The sequence below is a fragment of the Chiloscyllium plagiosum genome, chromosome 1 (genome assembly GCF_004010195.1).
Source record: "Chiloscyllium plagiosum isolate BGI_BamShark_2017 chromosome 1, ASM401019v2, whole genome shotgun sequence".
Lineage (NCBI taxonomy): Eukaryota > Metazoa > Chordata > Chondrichthyes > Orectolobiformes > Hemiscylliidae > Chiloscyllium > Chiloscyllium plagiosum.
This window is the reverse complement of record NC_057710.1, coordinates 112,346,159-112,363,742: the sequence shown is the minus strand read 5'-3', so window position 1 is coordinate 112,363,742 and position 17,584 is coordinate 112,346,159. Positions and strand designations below refer to the sequence as shown.

The window sequence follows — 17,584 nt, the reverse complement described above, 5'->3', positions numbered from 1 at the left end:
CGATGACTGTACATTGAAGGTTAATCTTTTAAAATGTCAAAAATGTTCTTAAGAAGCAGCCTGAGTTTCCTCTATCCTGAAACCATTTATTTTTGTTGATCAACATGTTACTTTTTGGAGCCATGACTAAGAAGCTCAGCAATGTACTGAAGAAGGGTCACTAAAATATTCCCTTTACTTTCTCTCTCTCTAGATGCTGCCAAACGTGCTGAGTTTCTCCAGCAAATCTTGTTTCCATTTCAGCAAAGAGCATATTCCCTTTAAACATTAACATTGTGGCTGAAAATGTTCATAAACACTTAAACATATGTATCTGACTACTTAGTTTAAAAAGGCACTGAAAATAGAAGCATCGATGTGTGTGCTAACAGTGTTTTTACATACCTTATACCATATGACTTCTGTAAGCACCATTACTGATTCTAATGCTTTAATTCAAAGGCAGTTGAGTGCAAAAGACTGAACTTAAATTACAGTGATGACAATGCTCATTTCCAGCAGTAGCTTCAGAACAAAGGAAACATGATATTTAAGGCCTGATAATGCAAATTGTTTAACCTGAAGCTGGGAGATTAACATTATTGAAGAAAAATGAAAAATTCCAGACTTAAGATTTAAAAAGATGCCCCTTCTCAGATTTCTGAATTCTGGTCTCCCTGCTATAGAACTGGAAAAGGTTCAGAAAAGATTTACAAGGATGTTGCCAGGGTTGGAGGGTTTGAGCAATAGGGAGAGACTGAATAGGCTGGTGATACAATTCTGCTGAATTGTTCCCGGAAGACCGCCTCTTAATGACCCATAGATGGACTGCTTCTGAAAAAATCCCAGTGATAACCACATGGGTCTGGTGACACCCATCTTTATGGATGCCAGAATGAAAGCTATTTGGTATACTTAGAACACAAGCAGGTACAATTATTTGGCCAAAATATTTGTTTAAACAAGTTCATCACTCCCCAGAAAATTCCCTTATTTATCTTTAGCTAGTTTTATGTATGTGCACATGTGTCTGCTAAGCTCCTTTTTTAGAATTTTTATATCAATACTTCTCCTGTTAAACTGTGTACTAATCATCTTTGTATTTGGTTGAGTAAATCCTGTTTCTATAACAGACAAATAATTTTATTGCTTTTTAAAAAAAATCTGAGCTTTTTTTGCATTCTGAAACTAATATTGGTAAAGAATAACATTAGCCACATTAGTAACTGGCTAAAACAGTAAAATATATGTTCGTTAAGAGTACTGGCAACAGAGAATAACAAGGCACTCCTCCAACCTTGGTTGTAGCAATCCATGGAATGAATACAAACTTGATAGCTAAATGTGTGTCATGCCATTTAAGTTTTGAGCCAAATAGACATACTAATAACTCATCCATGACTTCAACATATGCAAGGTGTAATTGGCTTTCTACAGTTAACATTCTGTCTCTAATGTTGAAATCTCTGTTTAGATTTTTGTAAGTTGTCAGCTCTGATTCAATTTGAAAGCAAAGAAAAACTCACATGTTAGACAGCTTCACATTGCACGCTGGCTTTCTCTCAGTTGTTTGTTCCCCTGATGTGTCAGGTTCAGATGACAAGAGTAAAGACATGATTAAATAGAGAGCCTCTAAAACAGCTCATCAAAAAATAATGAGGCAAATACTAAAGAGTGCCAGGGAGTTTAAATCAATCTGCCAAGTGCAGAATTAAATGAAATGCTAATGCAGAAATGAAGTAATTTCGTAAATGTGACAATCTAACATGTTAACAAAACTATGTTTGAAAGTGTAGTGTACTAGATGTTTAACACTACAATTATAATGCTCAGTTTGGTGCCATAACATAAATAATTTAATCATATACTACATCAGACAAAATCTCGAAATGTATTGTACACATTTTATGTAATTGACTTAGTCAGATGTTTTTGTAGTAAGCAGGTAATTTGCCTCATAAAATGATCTAATATCCACAGAATAACAATAGGAGATTCATTACTTACAGGCTGACATTGCAAAAGAAAAATCAACATTGAGGAATGATTTTTAATGGCCCTAAAAATGTTTGAAATGGAAGTACATTTAAGGATAAGAAAACAGCAGTCAACAAGGATGCAGAATGGGAAGATTCAGCTTGATGGAACCTCGTATCTGGGGATTTGGCTAACGTAAGTGAATTGTGAAAACCACTGCACCGTGGCCTGGTGCTTATGGGCACCTGCCTGGTGTGTTTTTGTCAGGCATGGAAACCACCACCAGCTTCCTGCCAACCTCCCAGCTTCCACTATAATAATGGGAAGGTGGACATTGATATCAGAAGACTGCCAACCATTTTAAAATGAATCATTAAAGGTTACTGATCTCATCATCGAGACAATTGACTGAAATGTTATGCTGCCCATTTCATAATACAGTTGCTGTGGCTAGGCTGTTCTTTAAATGCAAGTTATTAAAATGCAGGAAGAAAGAGCAGCACGTTATTGGAGGGTGGAGATTGCCTTCTGTGCATCAGGGACAACCTGCCGAATGCTATCCCCACCCCTGCACATGCTTTGCTCCATCCAAACTGCCCCCCAAAACAAACCCACCTCAACTCCTGCACCCCTCTACATCATTCCCATCCCTAGGCTTGCTGACTTCTCTCCATCTCAAACTGTGCTCCGGGATACTGCAAGAGCTGCCAGTCAATAAGATTGGCTGGTAGTACTTGAGAGCAAGACCTCCCCGCACTAAGAAGTGAAGGTTTCACCCTCTGCATGTTCAGTCTGTACCTGTTGTGGGTATGGGGCAAACTCCTTTTAGATCCATTAGCTGCTGAATGATATTTGTGTTGGAAAGAGTACTCCACTCCTCCCTTAAAATTCTAGCTCCATGATATGCCTGGACCTCCAAAAAGCATGCAGTAACACTCCAGGAACAACCCTTCAGTAACATCTTTGAGTGAGATTATCCCATGTTGAGACATCCCTAGGGACTAACAATGTGTCAACCAAGATTTGAACGTCAAGGTGCTGGGTGGTCAGTTACACAGCAAGATTTTGTGTTTTAAGATCTTTATTGTAATGATGAACAAAAAAACATACTTGATTAAACACAATTTTCTTTCTGTAGGGGACTTACTGTTTAAACTATAAGCAGTGATAGCCTCCCCTTTATGTCTATCACCCATCCCACTCTGCACAAAATTCATATCTGCGGGTAGAACCTTATGCTGTTCCTGGTAATCGGAAGCCAGGGAAAGTAACTGAGCAGGAGGTGAAAAATCAGCTTCTCCAAACTAAATTATCAAGGTTAGGGATCTTTGAAGGCAAGTCAAATCTCTCGATAGTGAGCATCTGAAAGAGCTTATGATCTATTGGTATATCATACATGCTTATAAAGAAGCAATCTTGTCAGAATTAAGTTCCTCTTCCCGGGTGAGTTATTTATTTGTGAGAAATTCATGCCTTCATACTCCCAGTTTGAAGTAAGTGGTGTGCACCAGGCCAAGTGGTGTGCTTGTTGGAATTGGAATGAAGAGCCAGTGTCTTGTTGCCCAAGAGACAGGTTGTTCAACAATAGAATGATTGAGATCAGGTGGAGGCACAGGAGTGGGAGGTTGGCCAAGGGCTGGCGGGAGACTGGGGCACAGAGACTGGCTGGAGGAGAGAGTCCAGGGAAGGGAGAAAAAGAATGCAAAGCTGCTGGAAGATAGGAGGGAGGGAGGGAAGGGCCTTTCTCCTTGGCTGTTGAGTGCTGTGGGTTGGTTCTGTTTGTTGTGGCATCTTGTGGGCTTCTGAGGGTACGGGGTAGTGGAGGGAACAGTGAGAGTGACAGGCAGAACAGTGAGAGTGACAGGCAGAACAGCATCACTGAGTGGCAGCAGAGCAGCTAGCAGTGATGGAAGCTGGCAGCTGGTCTCCAGTGCAATGGTGAGCATTGTGCCACACGCTGTAAACTGCAGATACTGCAACTACCTGCAAATATTAGACTGGCAGTTCCAGGGGCAGCTGAGGATGCTGCAGGATGTGGTAAGTCGCATATATCACCACTTCTATTAAGATCAGTGTCCATTATGACTGCACAGAAATCTAACATCAGTTGTCTAAAAAGGTCAGCAGCTCTTTCTAGGAAAGGATACAGCAGGAGATAGATCAGTTAGAAAGTTGGTGAAGAACTGGGCAGATGGAGTTTAATCAGGACATGTGTAAGGTGATACATTTTGGGAGGTAAAATGCAAGAGGAAAGTGTACAGTAAATGTCATGACTCCTCAGAACATTGATATACAGGGGGATCTTAGGGTCTAAGTCCATAGTTCCCTGAAAGTGACGACACAAGTGGATAAAGGTGGTAAAGAAGATGTATGGCATGCTTCCTTTCATTGGTCAGGGCATTGAGCATAAATGTTGGCAAGTCATGTTGCAGTTATATAAAACTTTAATCAGGTCACATTGGGAGAACTGTGTGCGGTTCTGGTCATCACACGAAAGGAAAGATATGGAGGCTTTGGAGCCTGAACCAGAATGTTGCCTGGATCTGAGTGTGTAGCTATAAGGAGAGGCCGCACAAACTTGGATAGCTTTTGATGGAATAGCAGCAGCTGAAGGGTGACCTGATAAAAGTATATAAAATTATGAGACATGCATAGGGTAAATAGTCAAAATCCTTTTCCCAGGCCTGTCCCGGTGATGTCCTGTTCTATGTTTTATGTGGTAAGTATGTAATTATGAATGCAACATTGAAAGCCACATGAATCTTAAACTAGCAAGGACACCCTTGTGTGTCATTGACAAAATCTCCAAATGATGGTATGGGGGTGCAGTCCCTTGGACATGTTGATACTAAGAAAACGTGTAACTACTTGGATGCACAAGTTGTTCAGACACCATGCTCAGATGGACACAAATCAAATGAACACTACCTCATGGATCACCAGATATGTTCCAAAGCCACATCATTACAAATATTTCCCAAAGATTAATTGTACATTATCACTGTCTGTTAAAATACTTAGTGATGCCGCGAGAGTACTGATGATGTGACACAATAAAAACTCTATCCATAGGTCAATATCATCCAAAATTGTTCAGGAATGAGGTGCAGTGCCCACAGTCATTACAATAAGTTGCTGCACAATGAAATTACCATGTACATGAATAAAATAAAATTAAACCTATATTTACAAGTGAGCTTCATCTATACAGTGATAAAACATCTGTCATCACTGTACCTTATAATTTTAAAAATTGTTCTTCTGCAATCACAATTCCTGGGATCAGGCTGACACTCACAGTTGATGTGGAGGCAGCCCCACCCTGGAGATGTGAGATAAATGTTTCTGGTGGCTGTCTGGTGTTCCTAGGCCTGTTGGGATCCTCCTGGACCTGACCTGCTGGAGGTGATGAACTCACTGGCAGGGATGCCAAATGGAAGGGAATGACCTGGAAGGAGTTTCCGAAGGTTCTCGTGCTGGTGCTCCTCGTTTCCTGTCAGTGCAGAATGATAGCTCTCTGATTCCTTCAGAAGAAAGTATATAGGGAGAGATATTAAGGTCTTGCTCTAACTCAGCCATTGCTGCAGTGCGCCCAAGCCTAGCACGACAGAGTGAAGGTCTGTGTGCATATCCAGCAGCCTCTGAGCAATCTGCCAGAGCAGGCCCACCATAACAGTTGCCATCCTCTCAACAGAGGAAGTCGCATGCTTCCTCTCACTTGATTCTGATAACCATTTGCCACTTACTTACCAAGAATTTGTCTATCTGTGCCTGAAAAACATTCAATGACTCGCATTCTACTTTCTTTTCAGGAACAGACTTCCTAAGATGTACAACACTCTGTGAGAAACACATTCTCTTTGCTACTGGGTGATCCCTTAATTTGTAACAGTGACCAGCAATTCTAGATCCTCAGGTAAAAGAAAACTCCGTCTCCACATCCACTCTGTCAAGACTGTTAAGATCTTATACATTACAATCAATTTGCCTCTTAATCTTCTAAATTCCAGTGGATATGAGCCTAGACTGTCCAACCTTTCCTCATAAGTCAACAGAACTATTCCGGGTAAAAATAGGAAGTGCTGGAAAACCTCAGCAGGCCTGGCAGCATCTGTAGAGAGAAAGCAGAATTAACTTTTCAAATCCGGTACGACTCTTTTTTCAGGACTGGTAAACATTCTCTGAGCTGCTTCCAATATATTTCTGAAGAAGTGTCACATTGGACTTCAAACATTAATTCTGTCTTTCTCTCTCCAGATGCTAGCAGAAAGTGAGGTCTGCAGATGCTGGAGATAAGAGCCGAAAAATGTGTTGCTAGAAAAGCGCAGCAGGTCAGGCAGCATCCAAGGAGCAGGAGAATCGACATTTCGGGCATAAGCCCTTCTACAGTCTGCATTCATCACTTGTGACTGGAGGGTTCCTAGGCGGAAGATGAGGCGCTCTCCCTCCAGGCATCGTGTTGCCATGGTCTAGTGATGGAGGAGGCCAAGGACCTGCATTTCTTTGGCGGAGTGGGAGGGGGAGTTAAAGTGTTCAGCCACGGGACGGTTGGGTTGGTTGGTGCGAGTGTCCCAGAGGTGTTCTCTGAAACATTCTGCAAGTAGGCGGCCTGTCTCCCCAATATAGAGGAGGCCACATTGGGTGCAGCGGATGCAGTAAATGATGTGTGTGAAGGTGCAGGTGAGTTGGAAGGATCCCTTGGGGCCTGGAGGGAAGTGAGGGGGTGGAGGTGTGGGCGCAAGTTTTGCATTTCTTGCAGTTGCAGGGGAAGGTGCCGGGAGTGGAGGTTGGGCTGGTGGGGGCTGTAGACCTGACAAGGGAGTCGCGGAGGGAGTGGTCTTTCCGGAACGCTGATAGGGGAGGGGAGGGAAATATATCCTTGGTGGTGGGGTCTGTTTGGGGTCTCTCCAGATGCAGCCAGACCTGTTGAGTTTCTCAGGCTCTTATCTGTGTTTACTGCAAACATACCTGTTCCATTCACCTGACGTCTCCTTACTTTTCATTATCAATTCTCCAGACTCATTTTCGATAGGACCAATGTTTACTTTGTTAATTCTTTTCCTCATTAACTATTTATAGGGATTCTTACTTCCTGTTTTTAAGGACAGACTCTTCCCAGCTCCTGAACAATATGGACCATAAGGCAAATGTTGGGGAAATCGCATAAAATTGCCAGCAAGGAGCTTCTCAATGTCGAGAGCATATAGTCCTATTTTCCAATCAAGGTGAGACGAGATTCTCAGTAGTGAGCAGTGAGAGGCCAATTTGTGTACATTAGTATGTATTCACATCCTCATTAATATCTAATCTCAACTCAGTGATATGAAGTTTCCCATTCTCCCGTGCACTGAATGGAAACTAGATGGAGACAATTTTCAACATGAAATTCAGCGTGGGTACCTGGTGACTGTTGCGTACTGATTGGTCCTCCAGATCGCCACCTTTGACACCCAGCACCAACATCTTGGATCATGCTTCATGGCAGTGACCACATGCACCCACTGTCCACAGACTGTGGCGTCCAAAATGTACCAGCCTCACTGTATCATCACAACATAGCACTGATCTACCTGTAATATGTGTTCTGCACTTCACTGCTGCACTTTGGAAGGCCTCTTCCAAGGAATCACACGCAAGGAGAGACAATCATCTCATCGATTGGACCAGGCTCCTTGCTCACTCCTTTAGTGCTCACTTCGTACATTCTTTGACGTACATAGCACCGCTACATTACTTTGCTTTTCATGTTTTGTCTCTTCAGCTCCACCTTAAAGGCTCATGGTTCTTCAGTCTCGCTGTACACAAACAAAGGCAGGCAGATTATCAGCACTCAGCAGTCATCATGTTGTTATATGGCACCAGGCTATGTCAGTTTGACACCTACAGAATACACCAACAGCCAATGCACTAAGTTCAACCACATGGCCGTGTCTCAAAGTCTAAAAAGGAACAGATCTCAGTCAGATCAAGGCAGGCAACCATTAGTCAGGGGCTGATCAGTCATCAGCTGGAGCTGTCTATCCAAGTCAGTAGGGGGGGTGGGATTTGACAAATCCTGGAGGTCAGCAAAATGAAAGTCAAGGGGGTTCATTATGGCATATGTCTCTGCTGTCTTTACCGAAGGTGGCATCGATTTCAGTGAAGCAGGCAAGGCTCTTGTGTTAGGACAATGTATGTGAATGAAATTATAACATTATTTGCATAGTACAGATCAAACTGTGCCAACAGAGTTCAAAAGCTCATACCTTCCTTTACACTGAATAAAGAAAGAACAAACATTACCAGAACAAATAGCTGAAACTACAGAGATTGCCAAAAAAGTTCTTGTGGAAAGGAAATAAAGAACACATGCAGCCATCAACACTTACTGGATCAGATTTTAGCTATAGTTAACCACAGTGCACAAACCAAGATTTATTTCTTGAAGTGAAGAAGACTGCTTGTGTTACATCTATCACTGTTAGGAAATAATTGCTATATGACTGTGCATTCAGGCTGCCACATTTACTGCTAAACTGCAGTCTGGTGCTGAGCAACAATACAGCAGGAAACCAACCACATGGATAACTCTAAAGAAATACACTCAATGTGGCTCCAGCATTTTGAGTGTAAAAGCACAATAATTTTAAGCACATGGGAACCAATAGACATAACATAGTAAACGCATGTGTCTGTAGGTAAGGCTGAAACATTTTAAATGAATTTAACATTGAAATAGATGGACAAAAATCAACCCAACTTACAGCCAGAGAGAGAAAGACTGAATGAATCTTCCAAAAATGAGACGGACATCACAGTTGGTTCCTAGGAGTGACGATCACCAGCAATCTGTCCTGGTCTATCCACATTGATGCTGTGGTCAAGAAAGAACAACAATGCCTCTACTTCCTCAGAACGCCAAGGAAGTTCAGCATGTCCATAAACAATTGTAAAAGATGCACTGTGCGAAGCATTCTATCTGGATGCATCATAGCTTGGTATGGCAACTGCTCTGCCCAGGACCATAAATAAACTTCAGAGAGTTGTGAACACAGCCTAGTTCATCATGCAAGCCAGCCTTCCATCCATTGACTCCATCTAAACTCGCTGTCTTGGAAAGTCAGCCAACACAATCAAAGACCCCTCCCACCCGGATATAATCTCTTCCAACCTCTTCTGGCAGAAGGTACAAAAGCTTAGACAAACATACAAACAGATTCAAGAACAGCTTCATCCTTGCTGTTATTAGATTTCTGAATGGACCTCTCAAATATTAAATTTAATGTTGATCTTGTTCTTTGTGTACATTCTCTATAGCCGTAATATTGTACTCTTTGCTCTGTCTATTACCCTAATGCACTTTGTACGGAATGATTGGTCTGTACTGCACGCAAAACAACATTTTTCATTGTACCTACATACGTGTGACCATAATAAATCAAATCAAATCAAATTAAATCAGTAGCAGCAATGAATGCACAGAGACGTTTAAACAAGAGTGCAAACTGATATTGAAAAACTTTCAAAAAGTAAAGGGTCAGCTACATAACCAGGAACAAAAGGGTTAGTTTTGTTTGCTTGCTGGACATAGGATGAGGAAAATAGTAAAACATTCACTTAAATACTCAAAAAATTCAACACTCATTTTCAATCAAAGTCAAGCCATTGGATCCAGCAATAAGAACTTTGTAGTCTAATTCTGGAACCAGGGAAACCTGGTAACAATTTCTTAATGAGACTGAAAGATGCAACCAGGAAATACAAATTCAAAAGGACAGATGAAAAGCTGATAGATCTGTGGAGTTAAGAACCTGCATACCCTGATTTTCAAAAAGATTCGCATGGAAAGATCAAGGGATTACAACATCACAGGCTGTTAGAGGTCATCAAACCACATATAGATAGATGAAGACACTGACTTCCCAAGTAACTAGCCTTCAGTTAAGTCAAGAGAAATGCTGTGGGGTTGATTTAATGAAACAGAAACAAAAGAATGCACATAAGAGAGAAGCCTGTGCAGGAACTGCGGATGACCACAAGAGTTCAAGTGGGAGGGAATATCTTACGTGTGGATCAAACTGCAGTGTTTGTGGAAAGTGCAGAAGAAGGAAAGAAGATGGTAAGTAAGTTATCAAACATAGAACACACAGCAAATAAGAAGAAAACCCCCCAAACCATCCATATCCTGAAAGATGATCTGTTTAAGGGCTGAATAGGCACCAAAACCACACAACTGCATGGAATATCTGGATGCAACATTTCCTAAAATGTATATTCACACAGCAGTTCAGAGAGAGAGTGACAAATAAGCCCACAATCATAAATCTGAAACTGAAGCTTTATGCTGGAGCACAGAGAAACATCATCCTGATCAGACTATATCCGAAGGTCTTTCCTGAAAACATAAAAGATAAATGGTTACTCAGTGAAAGATGTTCTGAAAACAAGTAACATCATGCTAACAGCTTTCAGAGAAAAGAAGATTTAACAGTTTGCAACAAATCAGAGGAACACAAGGAAGTCGACTTTCATGATATGCTCTGCATTGTGGGAACACCCTGCTATCCTGAGTTGGCAAAGAACTGCAGCTAAACTCAGTAAACTATGAGATGAAGGAGGTGCCATGTTGATTGATACAGGACATCCATTAAAAAAAGTCTTCTGATCAGAAGCAATAAAGAAATGCTACAAATGTATTCAGAGTGGTTTAATGAGATGTTTGTAGGTTTTGAAAGTTTTAATACACAGATTATTAATTAGTAATGTAATCAATGGTTATTAGGAAAAGATGGGAAAGTAGAGTTGAGTATTATCAGACAGAAAAACTGCAGATGCTGGATTCCAAGGTAGATTCCAAGGTAGACAAGCAGGAGACTGGAAGAACACAGCTCCTCTTACATCCACCCCCAGACCTGAAGAAAGGGTATACCTGAAACATTGACTTCTGCACCTCCTGATGCTGCCTGTATTTTTCCAACCTCCTGCTTGTCTATCGAGTATTATCAGATCAGCCTTGATCTCATTGAATGATAGAGCAGATTTGATGGGCTGAATGGCCTACTTCTGTTCCTATGTTCAATATCATGGTCTTGAATCATACATCTTAATGAAACCAGTGATCCATTCCCCAACACAAAGCACCAATAAAATTGAAAGCAAAGCTTGAAAGAAAGCTCCAAGATTTGGTAGACGAGCAAGTAATTGCTGGAGTCACAGAGCCTATAATCTACGTAAATTACATTGTTCAGACTGAGAAGTCAAATAGCTTATTAAGAAGTTCCTTAGATTCAAAATCTTTTAATCCAGCAATAAATAGGAATTACCATCCTACTCTAATATTGGAAGGCATAAAAGTCCCCGGCAGAGGCAAAGGTTTTGAACACATTTGACAACAGAAGCTCTAACTGGTCCATGAAGCTTGAGAAGGAATCTGTGCTGTTCACAACATTCAACAAGCTCTTCGACTGGTGTCAATTCTTATGCTTATCTTTGGGCCTTAAGTGAGCCAGAAGGTAGATGTGACATACAGAGGACATAAACAAACAGTTTGCTTGTTAGCTGATGATCAACAAATCTATGGTGGACTGAGATCATGATCACTGTCGAAATGAAGCCATGAGGAGAATCAGGAAAACTGGAATCACACAAGTGCAGCAGGACGTGAGGACTGCAGATGCTGGAGATCAGAGTCGAAGAGTGTGTGGCTGGAAAAGCACAGCCAGTCAGGCAGCATCCGAGGAGCAGGAGAGTCGATGTTTCGTGCATAAGCACTTCATCAGGAATCATACAAATGTAGACAAATACATTATAAGAGTGGCAGAATGCCATGACAACTCCGAGATCAAAGGGTCAAAATACAGGAAAGACTTGAGAACTTTCCTTCACTCGACACAGCACACCTCACATGTTGAAACATACAGCCAACCCACGGCAGCTGATGAGAAAAGATATCGAGTACCAGAGATATGAAAATGAAGTGTAAGGAGTTTTAACAATTCACGCAAGTGATGTGCAATAGATAAACACTTGTTACACAAAACAGAGAGAAGCTGTCATCCTGTGTTGGTAGAAATAGAGTGAGCAGCCCAGCTAGAAGATGGAAGACCAAAGCTCAGCCTTCAGCTGAGGGCAGATATACCGGTACAGAAAGAGAGATTTTGCTGTTGTGTATGGATATGAGACATTTCAGCCATATTAGACCTGGAACAAAAACACAGAACATTACAGTGCAGAAACAGGCCCTTCGGCCCTTCAAGCCTGCCCCGATCCATATCCTCTACCTAAATCTGCTATTTTCTAAGGATGTGTATCCCTTTGCTCCCTGCCCATTCATGTATCTTATTAGATTAGATTAGATTACTTACAGTGTGGAAACAGGCCCTTCGGCCCAACAAGTCCGCACTGCCCCGCCGAAGCGCAACCCACCCATACCCCTACATTTACCCCTTACCTAACACTACGGGCAATTTAGCATGGCCAATTCACCTGACCTGCACATCTTTGGACTGTGGGAGGAAACCGGAGCACCCGGAGGAAACCCACGCAGACACAGGGAGAATGTGCAAACTCCACACAGTCAGTCGCCTGAGGCGGGAATTGAGCCCGGGTCTCTGGCGCTGTGAGGCAGCAGTGCTAACCACTGTGCCACCGTGCCGCCCATATGCCACCGTGCCGTATCTGTCTAGATACATTTTAAACGACGCTATTATCCCCATACCTACCACCTCCGCTGGCAGTGCATTCCAGGCACCCACCAACCTGTGCGTAAAAACACTTTCCACGTCTATCTACACTGAACTTTTCCCTTCTCACTTTGAAATTGTGACCCCTAGTAATTGAGTCCTCCACTCTGGGAAAAAGTTTCTTGCTATCCCCACTGTCAATGCCTGTCATGATTTTGTAGGCCTCAATCAGGTCCCTCTCAACCGCCATGTTTCCAATGAAAATAATCCTAATCTACTCAAGCTTTGCTCACAGCTAGTACCCTCCATAGCAGACAACATCCTGGTGAACCCTCTCCAAAGCATCTGCATCCTTTTGGTAAGGTGGCGACCAGAACAGTGCATGATATTCCAAATGTAGTCGAACCAAAGTCTTATACAATTATAACATGACCTGCCAACTCTTGTACTCAATACCCCATCCGATGAAGGAAAGCAATGCTATATGCCTTCTTGACCACTCTACTGACCTGCTTTGCCACCTTCAGGGTACAATGGACCTGAACACTCAGATCTCTCTATACATCAATTTTCCCCAGGAGTTTTCCATTTACCATACAGTTTGTTCTGGAATTGCATTTTCCAAAATGGATCACCTTGAGTTTGTCCAGATTGAAGTCCATCCACCATTTCTCTGCCCAACTCTCTAATCTATCTATAGTCTGCAGTACTCCCTGACAGTCTCCTTCATTATCTGCTACTGAACCATTCTTAGCATCATCTGTAAACTTGCTAATGAGGTAACCTACACCTTCTTCCAAATCATTTATGTATATCACAAACAACAGTGGTCCCGGCATGGACCACTGGTCGCAAGTCTCCATTTTGAGAAGCTCCTGTCTCTGTCTCCTGTTGCCCAGCCAGTTCTCTATCCATCAAGTTAGAACACCCTGGACCCCATGTGACTTCACTTTTTTCATCAGCCTACCATGGGGAATCCTATCAAATGCCTTACTAAAGTTGGTGTATATGACGTCTACATCCTTTGCCTCATCAATCAACTTTGTCACCTCTTCAAATAATTTTATTAGGTTTGTAAGATATTACCTTCCCCGCAAATAAAAATGCTGTCTTTCACTGATGAGCCCATTTTCTTCCAAATGGGTTATATTTTATCCCTTACTATCTTCTCCAGTCATTTCCCTACCACTGACCTAAGGTTCACAGATCTATAATTACCTGGATTATCCCTGATAACCTTCTTAAACAAGGGGACATTAGTAATTCTCCTATCCTTTGGGACCTCCCCCGTTTTCAAGGATGCTGATAAGATATCTGTTAAAGCCCCAACTATTTCCTCCCTCGCTTCCCTCATTAACCATGGAATAGATCCCATCTGGACCTGGGGACTCGTCCACCTTAATGCCTTTTAGAATACACAACACTTCCTCTCTCCTTATGCCGACTTGACCTAGAGTATTCAAATACCTATCCCTAACCTCAGCATCCGGCATGACTCATTCCTCAGGGAATACCGATACAAAGTACTCGTTAAGAATATCATCGATTTTCTCTGGTGCCACGCATACTCCTTTGTCCTGGAGTGGGCCAACCCTTTCCCTCATTACCCTCTTGCTCCTTATATATGAATAAGAGGCTTTGGGGTTTTCCTTAACCCTGCTCAGTAAGGATATCCCATGACCACTTTTAGCCCTCTTAATTCCTCATTTCAGATTGGTCCAACATTCCCGATATTCTTCCAAAGCTTTGTCTGACTTCAGTCGCTGCGACCTTATTTAAGCATCCTTTTTCCTCTTAGCTAGTTTCACAATTTCACCTGTCATCCATGGTTCCCTAATCTTGCTATTTCTACACCTCATTTTCACAGGGACATATCTCTCTTGACCTCTAATCAACCTCTCTTTAAAAGCTTCCCACATATCAATGTGGATTTCCCTTCAAACAGCTACTCCCAATCTACATTTCCCAGCTCCTGCCAAATTTCGGTATAGTTGGCCTTCCCCCAGTTTAGCACTTTATCTTCAGGACCACGCTTGTCTTTGTCCATGAGTATCCTAAAACTTATGGAATTATGATCACTATTCTCAAAGTAATCCCCCACTGAAACTTCAACCACCCAGCCGGGTTCATTTCCAAACACCAGGTCCAGTATGGCCCCTTCATGAGTTGGACTACCAACATACTGCTTCAGAAAACCCTCCTGGATGCTCCTTACAAATTCTGCTCCATCCAATCCTCTAACACTAAGTGTATCCCAGTCAATGTTGGGAAAATTAAAATCTCCTATCACCACCACACTGTTGCTCCAACATCTTTTTAGGATCTCGCGACGAATCTGTAGCTCTATCTCATGTTCGCTGAATTAGAATGAGCTAGAATTAGCTTTATTGTCACATGTACTCATTTGAGTACAGTGAAACATTTACAAGTTCCACTTACAGCGCCACCTTCGGTGTCAAAGTACCGAGGTACAGATCCTTAGGGGAAAAAAATTAGAAAAATAAAGAAATTAAGGAGTCCAGCAATAAATTAGAAAAATAGAGAAATAAGAGTTCGGAATAACAGTCCTTTCGGGTCAGACCGCGCTAGGCTACACTTTGAGGCTGGGAATTCTGGGAGGCTGAGTCCACACTGAGGCCAAGAGTCCAAGAGTCCAGACTGAGGCTGGGAGATGGTGTCCACGCTGAGGTTGGGAGATGGAGTCCACACTGAGGCTGGGAGATGCAGCCCACAATGAGGCTGGGAGATGGAGTCCATGTTGAGGCTCGGAAATGGAGTCCACACTGAGGCTGGGAGATGGAGTCCATGTTGAGGCTCGGAAATGGAGTCCACACTGAGGCTGGGAGATGGAGTCCATGCTGAGGCTCGGAAATGGAGTCCACACTGAGGCTGGGAGATGGAGCCCACGGTGAGGCTGGGACATGGAGCCCACACTGAGGCTGAGAGATGGAGTCCATGCTGAGATTCGGAAATGGAGTCCACACTGAGGCTGGGAGATGGAGCCCATGCTGAGGCTGGGAGATGGAGTCCACACTGAGGCTGAGAGATGGAGTCCATGCTGAGATTCGGAAATGGAGTCCACACTGAGGCTGGGAGATGGAGCCCATGCTGAGGCTGTGAGATGGAGTCCACACTGAAGCCGGGAGATGGCGTCCACACTGAGGGCGGGAGATGGAGCCCACGCTGACGCTGGGAGATGGCATCCATGCTGAGGCCAGGAGATGGTGCCCACGCTGAGGCCGGGATACGGCGTCCACACTGAGGCTGGGAGATGGACCCCACACTGAGGCTGGGAGATGGAGCCCACACTGAGGCTGGGAGATTGTGCGTTCACTGAGGCTGGGAGATGGAGCCCACACTGAGGCTGGGAGATGGAGTCCACACTGAGGCTGGGAGATGGCGTCGACACTGAGGCTGGGAGATGGAGTCCACACCGAGGCCGGGAGATGGAGCCCACACTGAGGCTGGAGATGGGGTCCACACTGAGGCTGGGAGATGGCATCCACACTGAGGCTGGGAAATGGAGTCCAAGCTGAGGCTGGGGGATGGCGTCCACACTGAGGCCGGGAGATGGCGTCCGCTCTGAGGCTGGGAGATGGTGTCCACACTGAGGCTGGGAGATGGCGTCCACACTGAGGCTGGGAGTTGAAATCCACACTGAGGCTGGCAAATCGGGTCCAAGCTGAGGCTGGAGATGGCGTCCATACTGAGGCTGGGAGATGGAGCCCACACTGAGGCTGGGAGATGGAGTCCACACTGAGGCTGGGAGATAGCGTCCACACTGAGGCTGGGAGATGGAGTCCACACTGAGGCTGGGAGATGGAGCCCACGCTGACGCTGGGAGATGGCGTCCATGCTGAGGCCGGGAGATGGTGCCCACGCTGAGGCCGGGAGACGGAGTCCACACTGAGGCTAGGAATGGATCCCACATTGAGGCTGGGAGATGGAGTCCATACAGAGGCTGGGAGATGGTGTTTACGCTGAGGCTAGGCGATAGAGCCCACACTGAGGCTGGGAGATGGAGCCCACACTGAGACCGGGAGATGGAGCCCACACTGAGGCCGGGGAATGTAGCCCACACTGAGACCTGGAGATGGAGTCCACAGTGAGGCTGGGAAATGGAGCCCACACTGAGACTGGGAAATGGAGCCCATGCTGAGACTGGGATATGGTGTCCATGCTGAGGCTGGGAGATGGAGCCCACGTTGATGCTGGGAGTTGGAGTCTACTCTGAGGCTGTTAGATGGAGTCCACACTGACGCCGGGAGATGGCGTCCACACTGAGGGTGGGAGATGGACCCCACACTGAGGCTGGGAGATGGACCCCACACTGAGGCCGGGAGATGGAGTCCACACTGAGGCTGGGAGATGGCACCCACACTGAAGCCGGGAGATCTAGCCTACGCTGAGTTTCTAAGATGGTGTCCACGCTGAGGCTGGGAGATGGCGTCCACACTGAGGCTGGGAGATGGAGTCCGCACTGAGGCCGGGAGATGGAGCCCACACTGAGGCTGGGAGATGGACCCCACACTGAGGCTGGGAGATGGAGTCCACACTGAGGCAAGGAGATGGCGTCCACACTGAAGCTGGGAGATGGCGTCCACGCTGAGGCTAGGCGATGGAGTTTACGCTGAGGCTGGGAGAAGGAGCCCATATTGAGGCTGGGAGATGGAGCCCATATTGAGGCTGGGAGATGGAGCCCACACTGAGGCTGGGAGATGGAGTCCACACTCAGGCTGGGAGATGATGTCTACGCTGAGGCTGGGCGATAGAGCCCACACTGAGCTCCGGAAATGAAGTCCACACTGAGACTTGGAGATGAAGCCCACACTGAGGCCTGGAGATGGACCCCACGTTGAGGCCAAGAGATGGAGTCCACACTGAGGCCAGGAGATGGCCTCCACACTGTGTCCGGGAGATGGCGTCCACAATGCGGCCGGGAAATGGACCCACACTGAGGCAAGGAG

At 44.5% G+C, this 17,584-nt stretch overlaps 1 long non-coding RNA gene across 1 annotated transcript in view; it reads left to right on the top strand.

The window, feature by feature from the left end:
• LOC122551718 overlaps positions 1-5,931 on the top strand; it is a 128,376-nt gene extending 122,445 nt beyond the window's left edge. Inside the window, exons 4-5 of the long non-coding RNA XR_006312174.1 lie at positions 1,989-2,151; positions 5,769-5,931. This is a non-coding gene — a long non-coding RNA (uncharacterized LOC122551718). The remainder of the gene's footprint in view (positions 1-1,988; positions 2,152-5,768) is intronic.
• Positions 5,932-17,584: the final 11,653 nt, after the last annotated feature.